This window comes from Anarrhichthys ocellatus, unplaced genomic scaffold (genome assembly GCF_004355925.1).
Source record: "Anarrhichthys ocellatus isolate YVR2014 unplaced genomic scaffold, GSC_Weel_1.0 scaffold8, whole genome shotgun sequence".
Classification (NCBI taxonomy): Eukaryota; Metazoa; Chordata; class Actinopteri; order Perciformes; family Anarhichadidae; genus Anarrhichthys; species Anarrhichthys ocellatus.
Genome location: NW_022280038.1, coordinates 1439257 through 1449245, shown reverse-complemented (window position 1 = coordinate 1449245; position 9989 = coordinate 1439257). Strand labels below are relative to the sequence as shown.

The 9989-nt window shown below is 44.3% G+C and overlaps 1 protein-coding gene across 1 annotated transcript in view; it reads right to left on the bottom strand.

The window, feature by feature from the left end:
* chst8 (carbohydrate (N-acetylgalactosamine 4-0) sulfotransferase 8) overlaps positions 1-8724 on the bottom strand; it is a 152679-nt gene extending 143955 nt beyond the window's left edge. Inside the window, exon 1 of the mRNA XM_031848344.1 lies at positions 8001-8724. The gene's annotated coding sequence lies outside the window, so the exon portion shown is untranslated. The remainder of the gene's footprint in view (positions 1-8000) is intronic.
* Between the last annotated feature and the right edge of the window lie 1265 nt (positions 8725-9989).

Sequence of the window (9989 nt, the reverse complement as noted above, 5' to 3'; positions counted from 1 at the left end):
GGGGGGGGTACTCAGAGAAGGAGCAGCCTGCTCCCTGCAGTCCTTCCTACTCACTCTCCCTGTGTGAAGGAGGCCTGCAGATACGGGAGGAACACAAGTCCCCGCCACCTTCCGTGCCACCCATGTTGCCGCCGCAGTGACAGCCAAGGTCAGCCCGGGAATGACAGAGGGCTCCTGCATGGAGATAAGACTCTCATAAACACCTGAACTGCCGCGCCGCCCTTTTTTTTTTCCGGAGGAAAGAGAATCCTGAACCCTGAATTATTCATTGGGTCTCCCCTCCCCGCCCTAAATAACAGCCGGCAAGCATTGTTTGACATCCCGAATGAATAATTAAGGGGTGACCTTTTGTTCCCATTAGAGGTGATGGGTTGATAGCGCCACACTTTGTGTGGGCGAGGCCGTGTGAGACGCTGTGCAAAATGGAGCTGGGAATTTTTTCCCAGATTTAAAATCAGCTCTCGGGCGCAAGCAGCGATGTTAAGAAAAGGCGCACGCCACGTCCCCGTGGGATGCATTGATATAAAAAGATGTAGATGCGGTCTCTGTTGATCTGTTCCTAAAGCACAGCCCGGAGCCACTCTTTGTCACTGCGTCCATGTTCTCTTAAGAATTGTACTGTGGGTTTGTTTCTGACACATCAGAGGTGCTTTTGATTATGCCAGTCAGGAGCTTGTAGTCAGCTCTGAGAATCAGAGATGATGTATTAACAAAAAAGTCAATCCCAGCTCAGCTGGCTCGGTCCGGTTTGATGGCGTTCCAATGAATTATGGGTCCGTTCCCCAGTTTTGTATTTCAATAAGGTAATGAGTCATAACACCCTGAACAGCACCAAGTCTACACAGTGTATCCAAAATGAAAAATATTGCAACCATGATAATACATTATACTTTTCATTGTCATTAATAAGTATTAGTGTTGAGTCTGCCCATAGACTGCATATAAGAAGTGGACGTAGTCACCATGACGTCAGTTTGGTTTGTAGACTATGCTTTTGAAGCCTCAAGTTCGGCATTTTCTCCGTCACCATCTTGGTTTTTGGCCGTCGCTTATCTTGTTTTTTTTTGCAACCAGAAGTGACACAAGAGAGTGGAGCTCATACAACTGAATGCTGAATCTGAGACTGAAATGTTATAATTAACTTTCATGAACTGAAACAACACAAAAACTAAAGCATACCCTGCTTTATGGTCTATTTGAAGTACTAAATAAACATCATGTTGTATTGAAGGAGACTTGAAACTAGCGATGGAGACCATAAACTCCTGTTTACAATGTCTGCTGAGGGAATAAATTAAGTGAGAAGTAGGGTCATTTCCTCATAGACTTCCATGCAATCAGTCATGTTTATGCAATCAGAGTAGAAAGAATGCAAGTTGAAGGCACTTCTACATTGGCTCCACTTTTCACACCAGGAGGCTGCCGCCTGGTGTGGCCATTCATGTTTAGTACAGACCTGTTGCTTAAATGATAAGGTTGGAGATATTCTGTTTTTCTTATTGTAAACTAATAACATAAAAACACTAGAAACAGCATAAATGCAATCCTGCTTACATGTATTGTCTGTGCAGCCAAAGCCTCTGGGCAATAGAGCTCCATTGTTGTCCAACAACAATTAAAGATAATAATTATTAAAGATAATCAGTGAGCCACACTGTTGCATTGGATGACATTACTCTGAGTCAATCATACACCATTTTGCTGCCTAAACTACCCACTAGCTCACTAAATGTGTATTAATCCAAAGCAGGGTCTGGTTTGACATAAAAACTTTTTTTGTCAGACCGAATTAATTAATTACGAACAAATGAAAAACAGACATATTGTATTTCACTCTACTTTATGCTACTCATTTTTTTGTAGCTGCAAATCTACCTTTCACCTAAGAGCCTGCAGCTCCATCTGCCTGTGTGTCTCTGTGCTGGTTAAACTGCTGCTATCAGGATTTTGCTGATGAAAATGATGCAAAAAAAACATGTGGACATGCTTTACATACAAATATGTCTTAATTACCCAGACTAACTCAACTCCTGATCCAAGGCCAACATCAAAAATTATACCTGTCTGATTCTTGTTAACAATACAGATTAGCTCATCTTATTCTTAAAATGTAGATGTTAAATCGTTGACTCCTGTCACATTTGGCAAAGACTTGATTTGCAATTGTGTGATGTTTGGAATCATTAAGCATCAACTGCTAGATTTCTGCTGTTTATTCCTCTCGGAGACGTTATTGCCAGTGCCGTGGCTAGCTTGTCAATGCATGCTATAGCCTGAGGATTGACACATCATCAGGTCAGATATCCCCCGTATCTCACTCCTTCACTCCACATTAAAATAAACACACCAACTATGCTCAGACCTTACCAGTTAACCCTTTATACTTTTAAAAGGACAGGAGCCTATGAAATTGTTGAAATCTACACCCACAGTATGGCAGTCCCTAATACATGCACAATATACTTGTGTTTGAGTAATGTTTGCTAAACGTTTTAGTAATCCATTTGTTTTTGGAAATTGAAATTGAATGTCACTGTCAGAGATGCACTCAGTTGTGTCATCACTCTACCGACGGGTCCGGTGAACAGTAGAGAGTGAGAAGTCAGCAGGCACTCAATGGCAGTATAAAACTGGCTATAAAAGGTGTTTTGAGAAAGTGTGAGTTGCTGCAAACACGAGAGGTCCTCGAGCATGCAGCCATAACTGGCCACCCAAAAATATTAAGCAGTTTGCTGCAGCAGATTGGGAGATTAGCCACGGACAGACACAGAGGTGCGCACTCACTCACGGACAAATGCACACACACGACCAATCGCTTAAGAGTTAAGGTCTTGTATGAATATTACAGGTTAAAATAGTTTAAAAGTACATTTCCTTTGTTTGAATTTGATTTAAATCCGCAGGTTTTGTGAACAAAAACTTTAAGAAATTAGAAGATGATCTCTATACAAACAAGACAATATGAGAAATGGAGTATTGTACGTATTGTACTCTACCTGCACAGCAAACCGCAGACAGAAACAGTTGGAGACTAGTTACTGAACATATTGCAGAGCAGCTTTCCCCCCCCCCCAGGAGTTGATAGAGACCAAAAACAGAGCTAAAAGAGCGTGAATATTTGGCCAGGTGGCCACATGAAAGAAAATGTTGCTCTCTATCAGATTCAGGTATATCTATCTTCTGGAAATGTAAAATAGGTCCTAATTATTTCAACTCATCTGCTGTGACACTCCACCAGGGATGGAAAGAGTACTAGAATAGTATACTCAAGTAAAACTACTGTTACCTTAATGGCATTTCACTGTAAAAAAAATGTATTCGGATGAAAGCAAAAATTAAGTCACCTTAAATGTACTGTGTTACATTGCAAAAATTGCATTTATTGTCAATAAATAAATACACATGGACCAACATCACGCAGCAATAAATACATTTAGCCAGTGCTTCAACTGCTTATGATAGAACTAACCTGACAAGAGGACAAAACACAGACAATGATACAAAAATGGCCAACAAATAAAAAGTTTAGCTGCAGCCCACAAATACTCACATTTAAAGTTACAACAATCAGGGAGTCTTTTTATTCATTTGTCCGGATGACTGTTGTGCACTATGAACTCCTCCACACTCTGCATGCATAATACAACCAGTACACTCAGCTTCTCTACAACCACCCCCAATAATGCCCTCCAAGAACTTCAAAACTTCACTCGAACAACTTCTGTATCAGCTAAATCCAACGTTGTTGCTTACCCCAAAGTGTTGTGTTGTGTCAAAATGCTTTAACATTAAAATGTAATTGCGATCCACCGGACGGGTCACACATTACACAATGGTTCTGTGAACGATAACTGGCGCTGGACTACAACAGAATGGAATGGCAACAGCCAGTTACCGTGGAAGCAGACGTATCACGAACATGGTTGTTCAGTTGTGCATGTTTTTATGTTGATCAACGCATTCTCAATGAAGATGCCAGAGATGTACACCTTCTCCTCTGTTCATGGGATTTGTTGTAAATGGGGGAAAGGTAGGACTTCTTGTTCCTTCACAGTGTGAGGAAGACAACCGGAGCAGCAGCACTAGTGTGCCCACAGTGACACACTCAGGAGAATGCTACTCTGAGGCCAGCACAGATTCCTGGTTTAAGTAGAGAGAGAGAGAGAGAGATTGTGTGCTGAAGACAGACCATATTTATAGCTTGGGATAGGAATAATTCATCGTGATCAAAGTGCAGATCATGCTCCATTCCATCAGAGAGCAGACGTGGCGGAATGAAACAAGCGCGCTTCCCTATCTCCGGCGTCTCTCCAGCGGCCTTCCCTCAAACGGAAACGTCGAGGCGTCAGTCATCTCTGTGAAGCCGCCGCGAGCTCGGTACTCGTTCTCAGGTGGCTTCACTTTTTTAGTAGGAGAACGTCATCTACAAAAAGACTAGAAAAAGTGTCCCACATACGACGCATGTCTTCTCAATCGGAGCGGGGAGTGAGTATCCGAGCTTGCGGCGGGAGGCCGCGCGCCCCCGAAACGGTGCGCCATTAAAGCGCGTATACTCCGTCGAGCACGTGAGTACATCGCACCACTATTTCTCTTTCAGTTAGTACCCCATTTTACTTGTTTTCTACATGTTATTTTTTCCTGTGCAGCTTTAATTTGCTCCTTAATGCTATCAGCGAATACCACTGTCAGCAATAAGACCACACATGTGTGCACCCCGCTCACACACGCACACACACGCACACACACGCACACACACGCACACACACAAGCATCCCACCCTACCGGTTTCTTTCATTTCATTTTTTCTCCCATCCCTCATACACTACCATTTCCAGGGACACACACACTCGTTACCTTTTTTTTCTCTTCCCCTTTTTTGGTCCCTCCTGCCTTTTCTTTCCCAGTAATGCTTTCTCTGCAATCACACACACACACACACACACACACACACACACACACACACACACACAAGCACACAGGCTCCTTCATCTTCTCTTTTATTTCTTCTCCCTCCCACACTTTCCCTTTCACTACTTCCATGCACACGCACACACACACAGAGGCGCCTGTTTCATTCGCTCTCATGTTCTCTCCCAATCCCTCCTTCAGCACGCACAGACATACCTCTTTTCTCTGTCTCTCTCCTGTTTTCTCTCATCCCGCCTCCCTCCCACAATCACGTACACACACACACACACACACACACACACACTCATACACACACACCGGCAGTCCAGCTTCCCTCACTCCCAGCTGGGCTTGGCCGGCTCTCTTCCTCTGGCCTCCCAGGGCCATCTGGAGTGCAATGTCCCCCGCGCTCCGCTGGTTCCCCCCGCCAGCTTCTTGAGCCTCCTCGGGACGCTGCGCGGCATCTTCAAGCACAATTTGTACACGTCAAAGCTCCGCTGTGTGCCCCCCCCCCCATTGTGCTTCGATGGCACCTGCGCCTCCCCCGTCCCTCTTGGACAGAGGAAGACGGCACGATAAATTGATTAAAAGCCACTGAGCAACCTCACTTAGCAATAACAGCTTCATTTGATGATCTCGCGGAGGGTTTGTCTTTGCGTGTGAGGGGCGGATATCGAAATCTGGCACACGGGTCAAGTACCTCAAACAAGCTTTCCGGGTAAATAAAATAAAATACACCTTTATTCTGCGTGAATTACAAAGTTTGGCTGGATTAAGGGAGAAGATCCCGTCTCCTCTAGCACAGGCATGCAACACTCGCGTTAAATGATGCAATGGACACTGGCAGGATTTTCTTGTCTGTCCTTGGGTTCGGGTTATAGATTTACACATACCAGCAAAATCTTTTCAAGAGTGCTGCATGCAATATTGTTAGATCCTCTAACTCTCTCTCTCTATATATATATATTTATTTATTTCATCCTTTAATATAAGCTGACAAAGACGAGGATGGATTTGAGCCACCAATGGGCAAACAGGTCTTTTATAGCGACAGGCTCTTCAGGCTCCCACAGAGTTTGGTGCTGACAGACTTCATTGACTGAATACCACAGCGATTTCAATACAAAAGACCAGAGAAAACGTGCCTTTTGAGATGAAGTCGTGCCTATTGAAAGGAATCACAAGTGTCCCACCTTTAACGGAGGCCTTGTTCTGCTTTGATGACTCCCTCTCAGCTCGACATGGGTGGTGAATTAAAGCAAGTACTTGCAATTACAACACCGTCTGAGATCTAAACAATCTGTTCTTTATTAACAGACCACCAACATGCGTGTATAGCAGTTTGGAAAAAGCACAAGGAAAACAAGTAGGGCTGTGTTGTAGTCCAGACCGCCGACACCAGAGTGTATCAAGATGACCCAGACCATTGCGATTCCCGCACTGTATGACACACTGAGGACAGGAAGTGTGGAGCGTGCAAACAATAGGCACTCCTCGAATTGATCTGAAAGATCAACATTCCCATAAAAACACTCGCGGGAAACAAATGAATGTTCCTGATCATTCGCATCTTTAATTGTCATATTTACTGTATATGAAATGTCTTGATAAAATCATCAAAAGCCATTCTAGAGGTGAATTTTCTTGTTGTGGGGATTTCCCTTTCTGGTCTATGAGCAATCACAGTAATGATGCACAGGAAATTCAGTGATTTCGCCACAGTTGTGGTCTTGACCGGTCTTGAATTAAAATCCTGAGTCGTCTTTGTCCGAGACGAAACCAGGACCTTCAAAAAGCCCGATCTCGAGGTACTACAACACTGTTTAGTGGCTCATAGTAGCACTCCAAACCGTCTCATTGGATACTCATTTAGCTACATTTCATTGGATTTGGGCCCCTGGCAGTTTGTATTCAGATTACTTTAGACAACACCCTGGAAGCATCCAGAGTTTTTTAAAGTAACTACGAAGCTTAAGGTCGTGTTGGAGACGCGAGAGCGAAAATCAGTCGCAGCTTTAAAGTGGCATAACCCAAAATGCCTGCCTGAGGCCGGCTAGCGTGCAGTGGCCTTATTTTAGTCTATAGCGAAACACACCAATCCTTTGTGACACATCGCCAAACAACAGAACACACGGACTCCGCCCTGATCTTTCCTTAACAGAACTAGAATAAGAAGCCATTAAACACAGTGGAATGGTCACTGAGCTTCGTCATCAGTTACAAAATTGCTGTTTTTTTTTTTAAAAGACACGAAACGTGAATAGATTTTTCGGATCCACTATAGCGGAGGAGCTGTGCCATGGAGAAGTTATGAGGTACCAGCAGGCGGCAAAGTGAGAGACACGAACCGCTGGCTCCCTCAGTACTCACTGCTGGGAGTTCTTTACTGTGCACAACACAATGTAAACACACACACACACACACACACACACACACACACACACACACACACACACACATAACGGGCCATGTGATGCACACAGCGACGTTAAACCAGAATCTGCCCTTTTGTCACATCTTGATGGTTGTGTGTGTGTGTGTGTGTGTGTGTGTGTGAGAGCGAAACAGATTTAACAGCCGCAGAAAACTCACTGCAACAACAGTCAGTGTACACAGGCAATAACATGCTCCATTGTGCAATGGCCCCCATGGCCTGGTGTTTGAAGTAAATGTGATGCACAGCATCAATAAGTAAAATAGGGAGAAGAGGAGCAGCGTATTTATTCCAAAACTTTAGTGTGAAAAGGTTCGAAAGCAGGAAGTAAAAACCGGAATGGACACCAAAAGAAAATTTTGCAAAGTAAAATACTTAATGGCAAGAGAGAAATCAACAGGCACTCTGTGACATCTGGGGGTACTTTAGCACTACTTTTACTGTAGCATTAACAAGCCCAACAGTGACTGATACCGTATCTGTGTGGCTATAATCTATATGATCAAACTTTCAAAATAAAACACATGCAGGCATTCAAAGGCAGTACACAAATACACCCGAGCAGATAAGAGTGGAGTCTTTTTTTAAAAGGCTGTAACACGATATCTCGGAGAGACAAGACTGAAATAGCGAAGCAAACGCATCATGTCGGACTCACCTCGCTGAAGCTGCCGGATAAAACCCACGAAGCTCCGGAAAGCAGGTGTGCGAAGTGAGAGCGTCTTCCTCTCCCGCACTATATATTTGATGGGCCAAGTCGCTCTGTTTCAGCACCGCGGACAGCGCGTCCGCCTCTTTTTTATTTTTTTTTAGGAGAGGGGCGGGTGTTGCAAGTTAAAGGTCGGCGCTGGTGTGAACGCGTCGCGACTGTGCAGCCCCGGTGAATAAAACAAAACAACGTACGTCTCCTTCAACTTTGATGCCGCCGCGTCGATGCTCCGACCGGAGCAAACATGACTCGCCGCGCGAGACCCTATGCTTTTTTTCTCTCGGTAGATCAATCACAATGCCGCTCGCCTTTCTTTTTTTTTTCACTCCGTGCGCATCCCCGCGGAGTCTCCCATAGGACCGGTCGGTGCCTGTCTGCCTCGCGGGCGCGGGCGGGCACGGCTGCGGAAACAACGACTTCAAGACTGGCTTCTCCCGCTATCAGAGCACATCTCCGTTTGCAGCGCCGTCTTTTGTGTCTTCGAGGCGACGCTGGTAAAAAGATATGTGCGCACCCCCCTCCCGCACATAGACTCAGTACGGGAGCTAAAGCGGAGTGCCGGGAGCAGAAGGAGTGTCTTCTCCACGGTCTGAGTTCATTAAATACTCTTCTAATATGGATGAGCACCCGCGTCCCATCGTTATTACAACCCGGCGTCTTTTCTTTTTTCTCGGTGCACAAGGTGTCACGTGCACGGCTGTAATGGATGCAACCGGAGCTGGATATCTGCTTTTGTGAGAGATGTGAGACGAAGACATCGCCGGTCCATTGAAGTCCAACACCATTAATTCATTATGAGTTAGTTGTTTATTATGATTGAGAAAGCAGTGCCACTGTGCGTTTGAGAATGTCTGTGTCCAAAGAAGGACTTTTAAAAACACTTGATTGGGCAATGACGTCTCAATTGAGGACTGTTTCAACTGCTGCTGCATTGAGCATTTAAGTGAGACGGTTTCTAATTTCATCAGGAAGTTATGGTTGGACCATAGAGACACAAAGTATTAGTCCTCAAACATGCGTGCGTGGACTTATTTTTAATGTTTGATGATTGGATATATTTAGATAATTTATTTAAAGCCACTTATGTTCAATCATCGGAGTGAATTTGCCAGACTATTCACGTTCATTTGTTCCAGTCCAGCCGGTTTGGATTTGAGACCGAGACACAAGAGTCCCCCACTACGAGATTTACGCAACATGGTCCCACTCCCAACTCGTCACACCTACGCTTCAAACTATGATGATCTGGGTACCCCTATAGCGTCAGTTAAGGATGTTGGACATGCATAGTGTCTTTTTTTTTTTTAAACGTCCATCTTCACAGGAAGTTTGTCACAAATGACAAACAAGTGTCCTTAGTTACGCGACTTAAATGTACTATAAGTTCTATTTTTGCACTGGTTTGACCCATCCCCCCGGCCTGTATGGACTATCTGGCTCTTTGTAGTATGTCAGTTGCTGCCAGCGTTTAACAATGACGCAGGCGGGTTTAGCTTAACATCAATACAACCGGGTTGTTTTACGCATCAGACAACCGTCCCAGGTGGTCAGACACTCTACAGTTTACAATCGGATTGCATGGATTCGAGGTCCCGTGTGTCTTTTTTTCAATGTGATAATATCAAAAGTGCCACTTCAACACATTGGCCTTACCAAATTAGACTGATGTTCAGCCCCCCGGCTAGTGAACGGACATCAGCCTCAGAAAAAAAAACCACACACACAATACGCTGTTTAATCTTGCACTGATTTGAACTGAAGGATTTCGCCATTTCTCTAAAAAAAAAAAAAAATAGTTTGAAAAAATAGGAGCTTTAATGAAAAGAGAAAAAGCCCTGTGGGATGGATATCAAAAGCCAGTGGATGTGCATAATTCATCTCCGACTATTTCATAAAGCCCTGCAGGGCTTTCTTTGTCCTGTTTTTTTTTCATTTAAC